Below are 19,829 nucleotides of genomic sequence, written 5' to 3'. Positions count from 1 at the left end.
CAGAAGTTGAAAATGATCCCCCGATACACGGTGGTTCTGCGGTGGCATGTCTGGAGGAGTCGCCTCGAAGGGGAGGGAATAGCCCCTTCGGACGATTTGCAGCACCCACCTGTCCAAAGTGACAGTGCGCCAGTGGAGGTCGTGATGGCGAACCCTGCCCCCCACTGAAGTCACATGGGCCTGAAAGCACGGACTAGGAGGGTTCTGAGGCGGATGCTGCGGGGGAATGTGTGGACTGACCTCGCCGTTGACCCCTACCGCCCGGACGGCGGTTCCCATGGCCGCCACCGCGTTGGGTATTGCCCTGCGGAGCGTGGCTGGCGGCGCGTGTGTGCGCACCCCTTCAGTGGCCACGAAAGGAGTGAAAAGCAGCCGATTGCTGGCGCGGGGACGAGAGGCCCTAGGACTTGGCCGTAGCCCTGGAGTCCTTAAAGCGCTCAAGCGCATGGTCTGCTTTGTCCCCAAAGAGGCGACGGCCATCGAACGGCATGTCCATGAGTGTGTTCTGGACATCTGCCGAAAAGTTGGTGGACCTCAGCCAGGCGTGGCGTCTGACCGCCACCGTCTTTGCCATCGCTCTACCTAGCAAGTCGGTGGTATCTAGCCCACACCGGATGGAATATTTGGCTGCATCCCGGCACTCCACAAGGGCTTGGCCGAGTTTGGCCCGTACCTCCAATGGACACTCTGGCAGCACTTCCACTACCGTATCCCACAGAGAGCGGGTGTAACGGCCCAAGAGGCTCGCAGTGTTGAAAGACCGCAGTCCCAGACTAAGGGATGAGAAGACCTTTCTACCATACTGCTCATACCTCTTGGATTCCCTGTCCGTCGGAGCCGACGGGAACGCGGTCTGGGAATTAGAGGCCTGGATGACCAAGCTCTCGGGGGTGGGGTGGGTGGACAGGAAACATGGGTGGGGCTGGGCGGTGGCGTCTGGCCACGTTCCTATCTACGGGCGAACCCGTAGCAGGCTTGGACCAAGTACCCAGAAGAATGTCGGTCAAGGCCTCATTAAAGGGCAGCAGAAGCTCGGCAGAGCTTGACTGCGGTTTAAGGACCTCAGTGAGGGGATTCGTCCACACGGCAGCGACGGGGAGCTCAAGGCCCAAGGCATTGGTGTGAGAAGTTGGCCTGATATATGATGCTCACTAGTTTTAGTGATCACCTTGTATCAGTCCAAACAACCCTTATGGTGATTGGTTGTAAGTCAACCTTATAGACCAGCTATCCTAATGGTAGCATGGACAAAGCAGTCTTAGGCTAAACTCTTTTGGCATGTGAAGCCAGCTGTTTTACCACAATATAACCCCTTGAATACCAGATGAAAGGACACCACACAGGTTGTTATGAATATAAACTATATATTTAATAATAACAAACACCTCTGAACTCTTTATGAGGTCAGAGGGCTAAGCACATGACAATCTCTTAAGAAAAATACGATAAGTTGCACAAAATTACAATGGTGCCCTAGGGGCACGACAAACCATATACTAAGTAAGTGGAATGTGAAAGTCAATAGAAGGAATGGAGCTGTCCAGAGGCTGTAGGATCGTTGGGACCACGCTACACTAACACTAGGTAAGTAATAGGAGGCCCACGGAACGCGTGTGCAGAGTGTGAACTCACACGCGAGATGCGTAACAACGTCTATGGACAGTACAGTTCAAGTTAAAGGTAAGTACGGACAATCCTGACTAGTTAGGACAACAACGACTGTGGAACTGGACACTAGGACAGTTAAACTACCCTTGAGCACCGAAATGCTCTCGTTACCTCACCCACGGGCTGCGGGTGCATAGGTGCCAAAGTGTGTCGGGTTCTCGCGTTGAAGTCAATGGAGCCTGAAAGAAAAGATGCTGCAGGCGACCAGGAGGAAGATGTCCGGTGCAATCCAAGGGTGGATTGGTGAAGAAGAGGACCTGAAAGCAGAGGGGACAATGTTCACAGTCACTAGCCAGTGACTGGAGTGGAACCAGGAAGGAACCAGATGTCGTCGTCGCGATCAGGTGAAGAGTGGACGCTTGACTCTGCTGCCACGTGGACCAGGAGGCGTCTTCGACTACCAGGATGGAGGCACGAGCTGTCCCACGCAGGCTCTCGCTGTCGGCGGTGTTGGATCCGGAATCGGCGTCAACAGGCCTTGGCAAAGGCAACCCACGCGGTGAGTGGAGAAAGCGCCTGGTGCGGACTAGGAGAGTATGGGGTGCCCCTCTTTTGGAAGGGAGCAAGGGCCAGTCTGGAGCAACCAGACCAGCAGCAAAGATTCAAAGGTTCGTCGTCTAGGAGGCCACTAGCCAGCCGGCAAGTGACCAGACAACACGTCGAGCAGCAAACAAGCAGAAGGGCCCCACGCAGATCTCGTGGATGCTGGAGGGCTGATCTTCGGTGCAGGGGCTGCTCGGGGCTGGGGCTTCTCAGTCCCCAAAGCACTTGGTCGAGTTTACCTCGGGAGTCGTGCTGTAAGCGAAGTGCAGTTTTTTCCAAGATGGCCGGTCCCACGTGTCCCGTCGCACCCACGGGTCTCAGCTTTGCTGCAGATGTGAGTTGAGGTCGGAGAGGTCTGAGAATCCGGGTCTCGTCGGGCTCTGAAGTCTGGATCCTCGAGGGAAGACGACAAAGGGAAGCCGCTGGACGCTTGATGGTGCCTGCTTGTGCAGGGTGGACACTCCTTGCCCACAAGGGAGATTTTCTTCAGTTTTCTGTGGAGCAGAACGTCGAAGTCCAGAGTTTCTTCTTGTAGAGTAGTTCAGGATTAATCTAACTTGGAATGGGACCAGCTCCTACCTTTATCCTGCTAAAGGGGGCTGCACTACCGAGGGTGGGACCAGGAAGGGGTGTGGCTACACCCCCTATCCTTTGTCCGGTTTCCAGCCAGAGATGGGGCAGGGATGCCCCAGCAACTGGTTTGAAGCAGTGTATGCACAGGACACCTTGTGTGCCCCAGGCATGTCTCATTCCTTTCAGGCCTATCCTACCCAATACACAAAATCCTGTCTGGGGTGGTGCTAGCACCTCCCAAGGCAGGAAACCCTTTGTCCAAGCCGCCCTCGCTGGAAGGACTCCCAGCAGCAGGAGGTCAGACTTGTGTCTGTGGTGGCAGCATCCATTTTGTGATGCCAAGGCTCGAGTTAACTTTAACCGGGGTTCACAGTTACATACATGTCGTGTCCCTCTAGAAGGGTGGAATGCTACACCCGTCGCCAGAATTGGCGAGGGGGTAGTATTCCAATTCGTATGACACCTTACTCGACATGTTTTGATAATGTTATACCAGAGTTAGCATTTAACCGCGAGGCCAATCAGACCCACAGCCTAGCTGTTCTCTCTCTAAATTGACAGCCATGTACCTTAGGTGCATTTACCAATTGGTACTGAGCCACCTTATCAGTCCCTGTACAGTGTACCTTAGGTATCCAGGGCATAGGTGTACCCAGGGCCTACCAGGGGCAGAAGCATGTATTATGCCTCCCCTGGCTGGCCATCTAAACAGACACAACTGGCTGCACGACAGCTGGGGCAAGGTGGTGTAATCACCCTTTGCTTTAGATATAGTTCCCTATATCTAAACCTAAAATGGACACATATATTCCTATCAGTCACTCCTATGGAAGGCCTTATCAGTCCTGAAGGCAGAGTGCTTGGAATTATGTGAGATGGTGCTCTGGCATGAGCTGAGCCCGTTTGCAGCTTGTGGAACCAAGTCCTAATAGCTGTTCCATGAGAACGCTATACCATATACTCTTAAGTGCATTATAATTAGGCTGTCCAGAATTCGGTTAAAACCGACTATGCTGGACAATACACTACCGAATGAAAAATCAGCTGACCCGGTTTAAACCGAGTCTGACTGATTTTCATTGTTGTTGCGTCTCTTGTCCACTTGATGGAGCCAAAATAATACAAATAATTGGCCTGCCTGGGCCGACTGGCACGGAGGTGTCAGGGGAAAAAAACACTACTTATGCAAATGGAAAGCCGAGGTGTGAATGGCCCAAGGGCCAGAGTAACACCAGGCCCCCTGCCTGGCTCACGTGGGGGGAAGAGGAGCTGTTGTGGTCTGCTGTTTTACTGCAGCGGCCGAGTACTTCACAGGTCTTCCAAAAGACCGTTTACTTAACGACTCTTTGTTAATAGAGGAGTGTGGGCGACGGGGTTGGGGGGGAGGGGGATGGGGGCGGGCACCGCACATTGGTATCAAGGGTAGCCCGGGAACGACAGGAGAAGGCTTTGGATTCCACAAGGGTAGTCCGGGCGCGGAGGGGAGAGGCCTCGGATGCACACTTAACTAGCAAGGGAAGTCTAGATATGTGCCACACAACACAGCAAACTGTCCTACTGGCGAAGCCAGATCCTTTGCAACAGGGGCATATCTTTCCATAAAGCTTCCCCTTTCGCTGTTCAAGAGCAATCCTCCTTCGCCATGAGTCCCTTCAGTAATGAGACAGTCGGCACCATAGATACCTGTGGGATGGAACTGCACAAAACTCCAAGTCCTGGCAGGGGAGCCCCGCCCTGGGGACAATAGCCATGCCATCCCCTGTTACAGTGTGAGAGTTCGTGCAGCTGAAGTAGGTGCGCCCGTATCCCCCCCCCCCCTTTCCTCCGTGGCTATAACCGTGTTCTTGGCTCTGAAGCGGTGGATGGAGTCATCTTGTATGCAGAGCGCAATCACACCCAGCACTCGCCATTCTCCACCAGCAGATCAAGAGCAAAGTACTCCACGAAATAGCTTGTGTCATATCTGAGAGACCGGCCATACAAGGTGAGTAGCAGCCAGTGACCTGTCCTGTCCTGTCCGCCACGCAGCAGCACCGATGCGCCTGCCTCCCTTTGCCAAACTGGAGGCTTTGCCCTCCGAAGGCACGTTGATAAATATTTCCTTCCTCTGTTCTGCTGAAAGGCATGCCATAGTTTTCCAGCTCAATAACAGAGGCGGGTGCCTGCTCCGTCATGTAGTTGGTGGCATACTAGTTTCTCAGACAATCCTAGCCCTTCACTGTGTCATAGAAGTGCCATCTCGAGTCATCCGATTCCATGTTCCCCAAAGCGGCGTTGATTCCACCCTGTGCAGCAACAGTGTGAGACCTGGTGGGGAACAGCTTAGTTATACATGCAGTGTTAAACCCTGCCCCGGATAGGCCAAAGGCTGCCCACAAACCAGCCCCTCCGGCCCCAACCACAATGGCATCGTATTCATGGTCCACCACCGGGTACTGGGTGGAAATCGAATCTGAAACTTTTTACAGAATTGTCCCTTCCTGGAACGGTGAAATTAAAATTTCGAGTGACAACTGTGGTAGTTGCAGTCCACCACGGCCCCATCAATAAATTAGAGTTGCTGTTGTGGTTAATTGTTTCAACCCCATCAACATCATATAAAGCTCACTTGCGTTGCAAATATATGCTAATGAAAGTTTTGAAACATTTCAATTTAGGACGACTGTGACATTTTCACACTTCACTTTACACTTGTTATCACTCATCAAACAAATCTCTTCACTGTGGAACCTGTAGCAAAGGGCTGTGAGCGCAAGAATTCTGCGTGTGGCCTGTACCTGTACAAACCATCAGCCGAGAGTGGCACGGGGGAGGCCGTGCAGAGCAGATGGTCCGCCCTGCTGTGTTTTTAATTGGAAAGGAGAGGTAACATTTGCAGCCACTTCAAAGAGACAGTGTTCGGCTCAGAAGTGCACGGGCGCTGGAGCGAGCCCTACTGCAGGCGAGGCTGTATGTCACCGTAATGCCACGACTTTGTGTTTTTTTTTCCTTTATGAGAGTAAAAAAAAAAAAAAGAAACAGGACCAGAAATCGGTAGCCCTGACATTATGCGTGCATTGTCACCAGTTAATCCCATAGGATAGCGTTATTACACAGATATTTTCTTTGCTAGCATTTAGGCAGGCACTATCTACTGGGACAGGTGCGGGCACAGAACAATGCTTCACCATGGCTTGGAAAGAGGCATGGAGAAAGACACAGTGTGTAGTTAGAAGCATTTCAAAATGGGGAAAAGAAAACGGGAGCCAGAAAAGAAAGAGTATATTAAAAGGTAAAAGTTAATTTAAAAATAAGAATGAACAAATAAAGCAAATGTGCAATTTAAAAAGCAATAAAGAAAATAAAAAAGCAAAACAAAGAAGCACAAACGTAAATAAAAAAGCAAACTGTGTACAGTATCTGCAAAAAGACAACAGAAGGTGCAAAGACGGGAAACTAAAAGACGTTTAAAAGTAAAACAAAATTGATCGCACAAATATTAGCATTAACATGATCACTACGCAAAGAGGTACGGAGTGATACACTCTTTGGCAATTATGTTTGAGTGTGATAAGAACAGCTCTCATGGGAAGCCAATGGATCTCTCACTACACATGCTCCCCTAACTCAATACCTGATATGAGCACTCTCAATTTGAGGTACGAGGTGAAATGAAGGCCTGACATCCCTTGTATCTACACCCCCATTGGACTGCCTGTGGTGGCCTGGTGCAGAGGTGTGAAGGGAAAATACTGCTTCTGGGCCGGTCTGAATGGCCCAAGGGCCAGAGCAACACCAGGCCCCCTGCCTGGCTCACGTGGGGGGAGAGGAGCTGTTGTGGTCTGCCGCACCCACACCCACACCCACAGCCGCACCTTCTCCCGAGTACTTCACAGGTCTTTAAAAAGACCATTTACTCAACAAGGCTCTGTTGTTCTTTCACCCATTCTTAGAGCCCCTGCAGCTACACTCTGCCAATTTTGACTCAACTTGGGCCTCTGGGAGCTATGTAAATATGTAAACTATATAAAGTATATTTACTCACTCATGACACACTGTTGCACATTTAGACTCTGTACCCTCTACCTCCCTGTACTTCTACTCAGCTCCTGGAAGCAGCTTGGGGGCATATTCTCAAGGACGCATTGCCGATTTATCGGGACTATCGCGTGGCAAAAGTGGCGATGGATTCATCGCCCCATTCCCAAGCTGGTGCGAACTGTCAACATTGCCAGTTTTCCAGCGATAGCTGCCGCAAAAAATATCACCACGGATGAGAGCAACAACTAACACTAATGAAATGCAGAGTAGGCGTACCCGTCCAAAAACACATAAAAACACCACTTAGCGATATTGGGAAGGAAAGAGAAAGCGCAAATGACCAAACACCCACTGAAGAAATATTGTATGCTGTACTACAATAAGTTTGACTTGTAAAAATGTATTTGGATCTCATGTACACTGTCTATATACCATGCATCAATGAAAAAAGCAAGCAATAATAAAAGCAAATCGTTCCATAAACACCGGTAAAACACTGTTTCAGTTGTTTTTTATGGCGCAAAAATGAGTAACCACTGAAAAGCACTGTTTTTTTGAGGTAGTGAAATCACTGGAAAACACTGAAAAAACACCACCAGAATTTACCAAAAATAGAAACTGAAAACAGGAAAGCCTAATTATAATCCTCGCGGTTAAATGCTAACTTTGGCATAGCATTATCAAAACATGTCGAGTAAGGTGTCATACGAATTGGAATACTACCCCCTCGCCAATTCTGGCGACGGGGGTAGCATTCCACCCTTCTAGAGGGACACGACATGTATGTAACTGTGAACCCCGGTTAAAGCTAACTCGAGCCTCAGCAACACAAAATGGATGCTGCCACCACAGACACAAGTCTGACCTCCTGCTGCTGGGAGTCCTTCCAGCGAGGGAGGCCTGGACAAAGGGTTTCCTGTCAGGGGCGGTGCCAGCACCATCCCAGACAGGATTTTGTGTATCCCAGGTAGGAGCAGGCACCCTTCCCAAATTGGATAATCTTGAAACTTGAACTACTTTCCACGAAAGGAACTCTTGTCACTCTCTGAAGACTCTCCCTTGTGGCTAAGGAGTAGCCACCCTGCACCAGCAGGCACCATCTAAGCGCTTGCGGTTTGCTGCACGTCCATCCTCCGGATCAAGACTGACCAGCTCGACGAGACCCGGTTTCCCTGCCATCTCGGACCTCTACCTGCATCATCAGCCCAGCTGAGATTCATGGGTGCGACGAGACCCGTGGGACCGGCTATCTTCAAGACCTGCACGACGCTTAACCAGCATGACCGCTGAGGGATCCTCGAGTGAGTGCACTGGGGTTTGAGAAGCCCCAACCCTGAGCAGCTCCAGCACCGAAGTCCAGCCCCCCAGCATCCACGAGATGTGCGTGGTGCCCTTCTGCTTCCTCTCTGCTTGCCACGTTGTCCGGTCACTTGCCCGACGGCTAGTGACCCTCCTGACGACGTACCACGACGTTTTCACCGCTGGTCTAGGTCCTCTAGACTGGCCCTTGCTCCTTGTCCAACAAGAAGTACCCTGGACCCTCCTGGTCCACTCCAGACGCCATCTTGACTCAACCGCGTGGGCTTGCCTTTGCCAAGGCTTGTTGCTCCAATCCTGGATCCAGCATCGCCGACAGCAGACACCATCGTGGGACAGCTCGCACCTCCAGCCTGGACGCCGACAACGCCTCCTGGCCCGTATAGCTGCAGAGTCCAGCGTCACCCACTCACCTGATCGCGGTGACTTCATCCGGTGCCATCCTGGTGCCCACACAATCACTGGCTAGTGATTGAGAACTGAGTCCCCTCTGCTTTCAGGTCATCTTCTTCACGGATCCAGCCTTGGATCACACCGAACATCTTCACTGGTCGCCTGCCAGCAACATCTTCTTTCAGGCTCCATAGACTACAACGAGGATTCCCGACGTCTTTTGAACCCTATGCAGCCGCAGCCCCTGGGCTAGGTAACGCGAGCATCTCGGTGCTCCAGCACAGGTTCACTATCCTAGTGTCCAGATCCTTTGTCGTTTTTAGTCTACATAGTCTGATTCGTCCGGAAACAGTAACTTTAGAATTGCTAGTATCCATAGACTTTGTCCCGCATCCCGCGTAAGAGTTCCCACTCTGCACCCGGGTTCCCTAGGCCTCCTGCTCCTTACCTGAGGGTTCAGTAAGGTGGTTCAGTAAGGTAGTCCTAGCGGTCCTGAAGCCTCTGGATCGTGTTACTTACCTGCTAGTATTTCGCATTCCACTTTTAAAGTATATGGTTTTTTGTGCCCCTCGGGCATTTGTGTTATTTGTGCAACTTACAGTATTTTCTTAAGAGTTTTGTGTTGTGCCTAGCTCCCAGACTCATAAAGAGTTCAGGGTAGACTTGTTATTAATAAATATCCTTTATTTTTATAACAACTTGTGTGGTGTCCTTTCACTTGGTGTTCAAAGGGTATATGTGATGGTAAAACAGCTGGCTTAACACGCCCTCTAGAGTTTAGCCTAAAGACTGCTTTTGTCCACGTTACTAGGATAGCTGGTCTATCAGGTTGACTTACAACCAATCATCAATAAGGGTTGTTTGGAATGATACAAAGTGATCACTAGAATAGTGAGCACTATATATCAGGCCAACTTCTCAAAACGGGTCTCTTTCAGATTGAAGCTTTAAGCATATTGAGTTGATGGGTGTTCTGCGATTCGGGATTTGATGCAGATGCGATCGCATCAATGGTCTCAGGAGACTGCTGGGGGATATCTTGTTTGGGGTCATCAGACAGGTCCAATAATGGAGCAAACCTGTCCGCACATGGAATAATGGGATCTGGCTGTGATGTAATGTCATTTGGAAAGTCTTGGGAATTATAAAGGGGAGAGTGAAACGTGAGGTGGTCCCTCCAGATCATATGGAAGGGTCCCTTTGGGAGTGATTTTTTAAACATTACTGGGATAGCGAGTGAGCGACTGGGGCTAGGGTTTTTGGGAGGAGGTTCCCAGAAGGGATGTGTAAAGCAGTAGCTGGATCAGTTCCTAAGATGCTTTCGCACTCGTTAATCAGGCTATCGATACGATCTAAGAAGCAGTTACTGGCTGGCTGTTGCAGCAATTTTCTGACCTTTTTGCTTTTCCCCGTTTGTTCTCCGCCAGTACTCTCCATGGTTTTTCTCTTCCCCATCCCTCGAGCTTCGGGGGACATAGGTCAAGACAGCCAAACCAACTACAAAGTATCCCTTGTCCAGAAAAGTAGAACAAAGTGTTAAAGCAGAGCGATGATGGTACAGGCGCCCGGCTCAACAGGTAGCTCACACTAACACGCAATCGATGAGCTGTAGTCCGGCAGCTGTAAAATGAGGAATTAAAGCAAAAGAAGGGCTGCCACAAGGAGATAACTAATTTGACAAATGAAAGACCCAAAAGCTTGCGAGCAATAAAAACAAACGACCAGCGTCAATAGTCCATAGCAGTAACGTAGAATGGGTCAACAGGCAGTCCCAGTTTGCTTATAACCAGGGAAATACAAGTCCAGATCTTGCCAGGAGTCAACAGGAAGAGAGAAAAGAAAAATAGAGGGGTGCCAAAGGGCCAAAGGGCCCATGCGGGAGTGAGGTGGGAGGGCACTACGGGCATCGCTAGAGGGAGGGCATGGCTGGAGGTGGGAGGGAAGTGGGGGGGCACTGCGGGCTTCGCTGGAGGTGGGAGGGCACTGCGGGCTTCGCTGGAGGCGGGAGAAATGTAGGGTGGCACTGCAGGCATCAGTAGAGGTGGGAGGGCATGGCTGGAGGTGGGAGGGAGGTGGGGGGCACTGCGAGCATCGCTAGAGGTGGGAGGGCATGGCTGGAGGTGGGGAGGGCACTGCGGGCTTCGCTGGAGGTGGGAGTGAGGTGGGGGTCATTGTGGGCTTCACTGGAGGTGGGAGGGAGGTAGGGGGCACTGCGGGCTTCACTGGAGGTGGGAGGGAGGTGGGGGGCACTGCAGGCTTCACTGGAGGTTGGAGGGAGGTGGGGGGCACTGCGGGCTTCACTGGAGGTGGGAGGGAGGTGGGGGCACTGCGGGCTTTGCTGGAGGTGGGAGGGAGGTGGGGGCACTGCGGGCTTCGCTGGAGGTGGGAGGGAGGTGGGGGGCATATACTCTAACATACTAAGTTTTAATTTAAAACACTTAATGTGTGCAGGATAAAACATAGCACGCAAGCCAACATTTTCAAATAAGATCACAGGGAAGAGGTATGTATAAAATAATATTTAAAGCAATGTTCTATCTTACTATCTATCTAATGTTCTCCTCATGTATCACTACTGTTCCTATTGTGAAGCGCTTACCTTCGGGTAAAGTTTGCACTATATAAAAACGCATAAAATGAATTTAAAATTGAAAAAAATTAACTCAGTGGGAGCGAATAGACTTTACACAGGGTTAGCTTTTCCTGCGTACAAAGGGCCTTACATTTTATAGGCAGAAAGATATAGATGCATACAGTTTTTCAATTTAGTGAATGGATTCATTCCACTATTGTGACGTCGCAAAGCCAAGACCTCTTCGCCGCCCTTTAAATGGTCATCAACTAGACAATGAGGTGGAGCAGGGCAGGTAAAACAGGATTAAACGCAGAATTCGCGCTAACACCGCTTTTGGCCGCCATAAGTGTGGCAGGGTATGCTCAGACGTGAGTAACTTGCTCACTTTGCCACTGGATTCAAGCAAGCCAGGCTGAAGACTGCTGGAATGAGAGAAACCGGTCCTCAGAAGCTTGTTTCCAGTCCAGGGAAGACATGGCTTGGCAGTTCGAGCTGGACTGTTCCCATGAGGCACAGGGTCAGACTGATTTGCATATAGCCATGTCTGAACTGGGGTGGCATAGTGGGCTAAAGAACGGTGATGGATTAAACCCAGATCTTTTGACTGGCTGTGAGTGTTTGATTGATTCAGATGCTCCGACCATCACCACCCCCTTCTGCACCACTTTTGGCCGCCATAAGTGTGGCAGGGTATGCTCAGACGTGAGTCCCTTGCTCACTTTGGCACTGGATTCAAGCAAGCCGGGCTGAAGACGGCTGGAATGCCAGAAACCGGTCCTCGGAAGCTTGTTTCCGGTGAAGGGAAGACATGGCTTGGCAGTTTGGGCTGGACTGTTCCCATGAGGCACAGGGCAGACTGGTTTGCATAGCCATGTCTGAACTGGGGTGGCAGAGTGGGCTAAAGAACGAGATGGATTAAACCCAGATCTTTTGACTGGGTGTGAGTGTTGGATTGATTCAGATGCCCCGTCCATCACCACCCTCTTTTGTAGTGCTTAGCCAGGACAGCGCGGGTGCCATGGGTTAGACTGCGAGGTAAACAACAATGAGAAACTGCACAACAAGGGCTGATGAGAGAGGATAGGACAGTGCTATATTTTAAAACAAGCAATAATTAATTCACCGTTGCAGCCCGGGGGCAAAAGCAGTAAGTCAGGCATCCTTGCCCGTGATGCGGCCGGAAGAGGCTGGTCGTGCTCGTTCACTCTGGGCTCCCATGAGGAAGGGAGAGCCCTGCGGTAGCAGTGAAAGTTTTGAGAAGTCCGAGAGGCGGGGTGTGTTTCTGCAGGGGTCCCGTATGCTGAGGGAGCCCTGCAGAGCGTCGCATTGGAACCCAGAGCAGGCCGCCAAGAACAGTCTGCACAGCAGCCCGATGACTGGGGCTGCATGCTGGCAGATGTGAACAGCGTTAGAGGTGCGTGTACGACTTTGCATGTTTCCTCTGGGCGGGCGGGCGTGCCAGGGAGCCGGTTTTAGGAGGCGAGTGAACGAAACTGAAAACTACATAGCTAACGGCAACAGTTCACAGTGGGAGCGCATGTTCACAGGAGCAATGGGCGCGCTACCTGATCCGATTCCGGAGGCTGCGCGTCTCCCTCTTGGCTCGTTGTAAGCAGAGCTGACGTCTATAGGTCTTGCAGCAACATCGCTTCGCGATGCGTCGCAGGTGCGAGACCTAACAATCAGAGAAGGGTCAAGGCACCCAAATCCTGCACCAGTCAAAGCCGTAGAGTAACATAGAAAAATTTAAAAAAATTGTAAACATGGTGCAACAAACCAGAGACGCGACCCTTCTACGTCTCCAAGTACTAGTAAAAGGAAATCCCCAGAACAAAATTTGACACAAAAGGTTCTGCACTCAACTACAACAGTGGGTATATAGATAATGGATATTATTGTCTGTAGTACATCAAAATAATATCTCCCAAATCAGTCACTGTATGCGTCGTCGTCTTTGTTGAATGATTAAAAAGATTTTTTTTTCTCAAAGACGACTCATACAGGGACTCATTTGGTAGATATAGTTTTGATGTACTATGGACAATAATATCCATTATCTATATACCCACTGTTGTAGTTGAATGCAGAACCTTTTGTGTCCCCCAACAAAAGTTCCTGTGCCTAATGCTGCTGCTGCAACTGGCAGTTTTTAAGCGCCTCCTGGCGCAGGTCAAACACGTTGCGGGATGGTGTGAGAAAGAGCCATCTTTCTTGCATTGGTATGCCCCCACTTTTTGCTCAACTGCTGATGTGCTTTCACTGAGTGCGCCTCATGTACAATGAAAATAGCTTTAGCGCTGGCAGGCAACCTATAGTATTGACTGGTGTAATTCAATGACTTGATTTTACTGTTTATTTCTTTTTGTTATGAGTTCACAAAGGTACACAATGCAGAATGAGGTGTATTCCTTCAATGCATCAAAAAATGAAGAATTGTTGCCTTAAAATGATTTGAATCTGATACAATTATAATACAATGACTAAATGTGTTGTATGTTGTATCTGCTGAATAAATTAGCAGCACACAAATTGGTGGCCAGGTAATTCCTTTCGATAATAACCAGGTACCCAGGGGGCCTGTGTTCCTTCCCTAAAACTGTGTTGAAACTAAATCCCATTTGGCATCTCTGGCCACCTATCAGCCCCTAGTAAATGGTACCCTAGGTACCCTGGGCATGGTGACCAGAGAAGACCCCTAGGGGCTGCAGCACTGATTGTGCCACCCTTTGGGGGCCTGTACCGTGACACCCACACACTGCCTTTGCAGGCTGAGTGCAGAACTAAACAAAGAGCAGACATGGCACATATCCCTGTGTACAATGTGAAGAAGGCTCTGGACTATCAGAGTCTGAACACGGTGCACAGCTTGAAGGACAACTGACTGTTGTCTCCCAATTTTATTTGCAAATTTTAAACAATAAACCAAATTAATTCAATATGCATTCAAAGCCTTGTTCAAAATTTATGTGCAAATTTCAATGAGGCAGCATAGTAAATGCATATTCACAAGCATTATTAGTAAATGTGAGAAATGATAAACAATTTCAACAAGAAATATCTGATGTATTTCATTAGATTTTTAAAGTGTCGTCAAACAACAGTACAATAAGGTAAATGCTGATTAAAATAAACGAAAATCCCAATGCATTTCGGGTTCCAACATATGAACCCTTCGTCAGGGGAGAAAATATAATTGAACAAACAATGAACAAGATTCAAATATCAGCAAAATCCTCCAATTTTATCATCCGCAGGAAACCTGCAACACAAAAGTTAGCTACTATCAGCTCTCAGCTATGTACATTGTGACTCTCAAAAACCTTCACCTGTTACAAATTAATGGAATAGAATTTATGAAATAGAATTTGCACTCATGAGATGAATAAGTGAATGAAACATGCGTCAGGATAAAAGAAAGAAACGATGAGAGAGTGTATGGAAACACCCGAATGGTGAGAGATTATGTGTGTTTAGTGCTGAATGCATTTAATATCTGATGCAAGGTGATGGAGTTATCTTCTTCATGCTAGTGCCTGTGTATTATGAGGATGCAAGCATCCTGCCATAGCCCCTTGGTGTTGAATGAACTATTCTCTTACCCGTTCTGTTGCCGGTAAAGGTGAAGAATTTCTCTGCCCAAAATCAAACACTGAATGGTCTGAGTGATGCTAAGACTGCGTCACTTGAAATTATGTATACTCTCTAAATTATCAAAAAAAGAAACACTTATGTATCTGCTGGTAAAGACGCTAAAATTATGAGTTAAGTTGCCGTGGTAGATCGCTTACCGATAGCATGTGCTTTTAATGGACTCTAAGTCTCCGTGACTAAAGACTTACGTATCCACCGATGAACATCAAGTAAGAATGTTCAATTATAGTTGTGACCTCAAGTCCTGTATCGGAATGAAAGAATAAGACTAATGTAAACAATGAAGCGGAGGAAAACACTCCGATATCCCCTAAAATCTGAAAGAATAGCTAATTGTTACCTTCACGAGTTGAGTTTGTGCACGCATCAGTCTCCTGCACTTCGAAAAACGCTATCCCGGTGTGCTTTGCTCATTTAAAGGCGTATCGTCTAATTGTGAAGCTTTTTAGCAAAGTTCGAATCCCGCGCGTGCCGGGTCAAATGATAACTAAATGATTCTTATAAAAATGATTTTATTAAAATAGAAACACTAACAAAATTTAAATAAGAAGTTTTAATGGTTATGTGAGGATTTACAAAAACGGGTTTCCAGATAAGTAAGATAGTGTTGGATCTTTGTATGCATGTTCCACGATGAAAGTGACTGTGTAAGTGATATGTGCTCACTGTTAATGAGAGGATAAAAATTAAAATTTAACAATTACACACTCGCAAATGATATCATAACTCATGCAATACTGTCAGATAAGTGATGAAAAAAAAAAAAGAAGATCGTGAAACGGAAACCTGCACACATACAGGAAAAAAAAAAAATCAGGATAAAAATAAAAATAGAGTGAGACATGAGTGCAAATTCTGTACATTAGTGTAGAATTATATCATTACTAGCCATGCCCACAAGACCCACTGCCCTGGCATACCTCAGTCACCCCTCTAGCTGGGTGCCCTATGCCAGTGGTGTGGGCACAGGTGCATGAGCCCTGTGCCCCTCCAGTACCCAGGGCCATTCCTGGGCACTAAGTGCAGTGATGCCATTGAGAGTATATGGTGCTGGAAGGTTGTCATTAAGAACTCCACAGCACCATAATGGCTCCATTGAAGACTGACAAGTTTTGATATCAAACTTCTTGTCACATTAAACCCATACTGATGCCAGTGTGGGAGTTAATGTAAAATGCACCAGAGGGCATCTTAGAGATGCACCCTGAAATCCTAACCTACAATCCCCGTCTGGTCTGAAATCCTGCCACACAGCAGACATGTTGCTGACCCCTGGGTGGAGAGCCCCCGGCTCTCCTGGGCCTGCAACAATGCACATCCTTTGCGAGGTACTAGGTCTCCTCCCCCAGGGTGGGCAGGGGAAAGCTTCAAAGGCCTGCCGCCCTCGAGAGCTTCTCCAGACCACTTGCTGTACTCAGCAACTGGCCCCACCAGTTCTGACCCCCACTTTAGCGGGAAGACTGGCGGGAAACTGTACGTCAGAAGGGGTGTGTGCCAGTCTGTGCCAAACCCACCCCTCAGGTGGGAGAGGCGAGGTGAAGCACAACCCCGGGCTCCGGCCATCTTGGAGATGCGGAGCCCTGCCCAATCACAGTTCGGCTCCTGCCCTCCTCCCACAGGAGAGGAGCAGGCTAGGGGGTGTACCCACCCAAGGACAGGGACCTATTGGTCCCTGCCCTTGCCCTACCTGTAACGCCCCTAAATTCAGTATTTAGGGGCACCCTGAACCTTCCTTACTCAGATCCCGATAAGAAAAGAAGAAAGAAGATCAAGAAGAAGAAGACCCGCCGTGCAGCTGCTAACAGGACGACACCAACGGACTTGGCCCCAGCTCTATCGACCTGTCGATCCTGGAACCTGCTCCTCCTTAATCCCGGCGACTCCTGCGAACAGCAACCTTGGACAAACCGGAGGACCTGCCTGCCTTGACCCGCTAACAGACTAGGACTCCCCTGAGCAGAGGGTCTGCTTCAACAGCAATACCCCTAGTGCCAGCCAGGAACCGCGAATCCAGCCCACTCTGCACCCGCCAAGCCCGGCCAGTGCCCGAGTGGTCCAAGACCAAGAGGCCATCCCCCCGGCGATTGGGACCCAAGGTCCAGTGCCCAAATACTCTCTTCGACGACCCAGACGACACTTGCAGCCTCAGAACCAGGGACCCCCCCCCCCAACCGCGACCAGCTGAGGGTAAGCTTTCCCAACGCCAAAAGACCCCCCTGCACCCGGCGCCCACGGTCCCCTGTGCCTTCCTTTGGGGTACCTACCTCTTTGCCAAGATCCCAACTTACCTCTTGAAGTGGTGGTCGCACCTGAAGAATCTCCGGCCCGAGCCTGCAGCCTTTGTTCCCTTTTTAGGTCGAGGACCGTCACACTGCGTACCAGTGGGCAGAGCCCGAAGATTTAATGTTTCTTAGAGGGGGCTTGGAACCCGCCCCTCTTCTCTATTGGCTGGCCTAGTAAATGCTGGCCAGCCATTGGAGGAGAGGGGCGTCACTCGGTCCAAGCCCCGTCTTTTTCAGATTCGGGGGCGTTTTTTAAAGCTTCTTTCTATTTACTTTCTCGCCTCTTCCCATTGGCTGGAATTTTACCTTCCAACTAATGGGAAGAGGAGAGAACGTAAACACACCCCTCAATCTGAAAAATTACTGTGCTTTCTCCGAGGCATTTCTGCCTCGCCTCAGAGAAAGAAGATGGTTGGTGTTGTGGCGTGAGAGCTAATTTTAGTGCATCAGTAACGAATTGTGGCATTGTTTAGTACGAGATGCGTCTAAAAATAAAAATAACTCGCTGGATGCGCATTGCGCCGCTGGAGCTGCGATCCCTTACGGAGGGATTCCCCGGCGTGGGGCTCCCCTGTGCGTGGGTTGAGCGGGCACCTACCCCGCTTTATTGGAGTTTAACATCCCTAGCGGGTGCCCACCCCGCAAGGGACCTTGTGCCCGTGTTGTTTATATACCGAGTGGGTGCCCACCAAGCCTCGGTAGTTATTGAAAACGGGAGCCTACCCCGTATTGCCACCACAACGAAGAATTCACCGCCACTGCTTCGAGTCCACGAGGGACTCCAACAACGGGCCACATTTCTGTAGAGCCTACGAGGGACTCCACCCATTAAGGGGCATTTAGGGTGGTAGAGCGGCCCCGGCCCCAGCCGCTCCCCCCACACCGGGCACACAAGCCTAGAGCCCACGAGGCTCAAAGTCCACATGCGGTCTCTAGTACCACTTTCCCCAAAGCTACCTCTTTCCCTTCCAACGGTCCTTCACCTTTCCTTCGGAAGAAGGACATGGCTGCCCTGGATCGGGCTCCCTACTTCTACCATGGGCGACTCTTCCTCCTTCCGCCTTTCTTCAGATCTGGTGAGTCAGGGAACAGTGGAGGGTGGTAGTTTTTTAGTTTTCTATTACATGCTCCTTTGTACTCCCTCATTAAGGCACTTTGGCCTATTTTTCCTTTCCATACAGCACCCACATCTCTGCTCATTCTCATAGCTCTTAAATGTTCCTGTTCCCCTCTTCCTCTAAGCCAGGGCCGCAGCTATCAATGGTACAGCAGGTGCAGTGGCACCGGGGCAAAGGGGCACACTGAACCTTGCCATATTTAATTTGTCAGCCAGTGTTCGGGGGGCAAATTTCTTTGCTTGCTACTCCACTGCTCCAGGTCACGTTGCTTGTGCTTGCTGTCCTGCCCCCTCGTTGCTCGTGCTTGCTCCCCTGCCCCCGCCCTCGTTGCTTGTGCTTGCTGTCCTGCCCCCCCCTCGTTGCTTGTGCTTGCTGTCCTGCCCCCCCTCGTTGCCACTGGATTCAAGCAAGCCGGGCTGAAGACTGCTGGAATGCCTGAAACCTGTCCTCGGAAGCTTGTTTCCGGTCCAGGGAAGACATGGCTTGGCAGTTCGGGCTGGACTGTTCCCATGAGGCACAGGGTCAGACTGATTAGCATATAGCCATGTCTGAACTGGGGTGGCAGAGTGGACGAAAGAACGGTGATGGATTAAACCCTGATCTTTTGACTGGGTGTGAGTGTTTGATTGATTCAGATGCTCCGTCCATCACCACCCCCTTTTGTATCACTTGTGTGGGAGGCACAAGTACCCGCGACAGGCAAGGGCCCCAAACGTAGTGAGGCGACATCAAAATTGCCTATCTCAAAACCACCTGCTTTTTCAAGGGGGGGGAGAGGGGGGGGGGGGGGGGGGGGATCACCTGGGTTTTTGGCCCCGTTCTCGGCGGCCATCTAGGGAAACCTACCAAGCCCACACATTTATGAAAACTAGACACCCAGGGGCTTCCAAGGAGGTATGGCTTACGTGGGTACCCCAACGTTACCTTACCCAGAATCCCTTGCAAACCTCAATTTTAGCTGAAAAAAAAAAGTTTTCACACATTTTTGTGTGGGAAAGTGTGGCATCACCGGGCTCACACAAATTTCCTACCACCAAGCGTTACCCCAGGTCTCCCGATAAAAATGGTGCCTCACTTGTGTGGGAGGCCCAAGTACCCGCAACAGGCAAGGGCCCAAAACATTTTTCGATAGGCAATGTTGATGTTGCCTCAAAACGTTTTGGGCAGCCCCCACCCGAATTCAAATTTGCCCCCAAAAAATCACTTGGGTCAAGTGGGCATTGAGATTGGTTTAGTGTTTTTCGACTGAAAGTTCTTTGGCTCAGTCACTGTGCACCAGGGATAGTTTAACTATCGTTTCTTTATTTCAAGCTTTTTTGGCATCTTCTTGGACCTTTTTGTCCTTTGCTCCTCAAACTACTGAACGTTAGCATCTTCCACTTGGGCCATCTCAGTATCTTCATAATGATGTCCTGAGACTACTGGTTCTGCTGGGACAAAAGGGACCCACCTCTGCTTTACTCTTGACTTGAGGGACTTTGGTTTAATTTCTGCAAATGCAGCACACCCCTCGGATCTGTGGTCCTTCAGAAAAGAGGCTGTAAAGGTAGTGGCCTTCTTTCTGTGCATATGTGGCAGTTGGGGCAAAATCTAAAGGGATTATGCTACGTACCCCTCACATTGCCCAAACCACATGGTCAAAGTATGTTATTTGTTCAAAAAATCATTTTATGTTTACTTGGCCGTTTG

At 49.7% G+C, this 19,829-nt stretch overlaps 1 protein-coding gene and 1 pseudogene across 1 annotated transcript in view; both read right to left on the bottom strand.

Moving 5' to 3' along the window:
- The window catches only part of ATRX (ATRX chromatin remodeler), a 1,815,989-nt gene that overhangs the window by 1,562,022 nt on the left and 234,138 nt on the right, over positions 1-19,829 (bottom strand). The window lies entirely within an intron of this gene.
- LOC144826866 (succinate dehydrogenase [ubiquinone] flavoprotein subunit B, mitochondrial-like) lies at positions 4,292-19,775 on the bottom strand (annotated as a pseudogene).

The sequence above is a fragment of the Lissotriton helveticus genome, chromosome 4_1 (assembly GCF_964261635.1).
Source record: "Lissotriton helveticus chromosome 4_1, aLisHel1.1, whole genome shotgun sequence".
Taxonomy (NCBI): Eukaryota; Metazoa; Chordata; class Amphibia; order Caudata; family Salamandridae; genus Lissotriton; species Lissotriton helveticus.
Note: the sequence above shows the minus strand (reverse complement) of the source record. Positions and strands in the feature narration are given on the sequence as shown.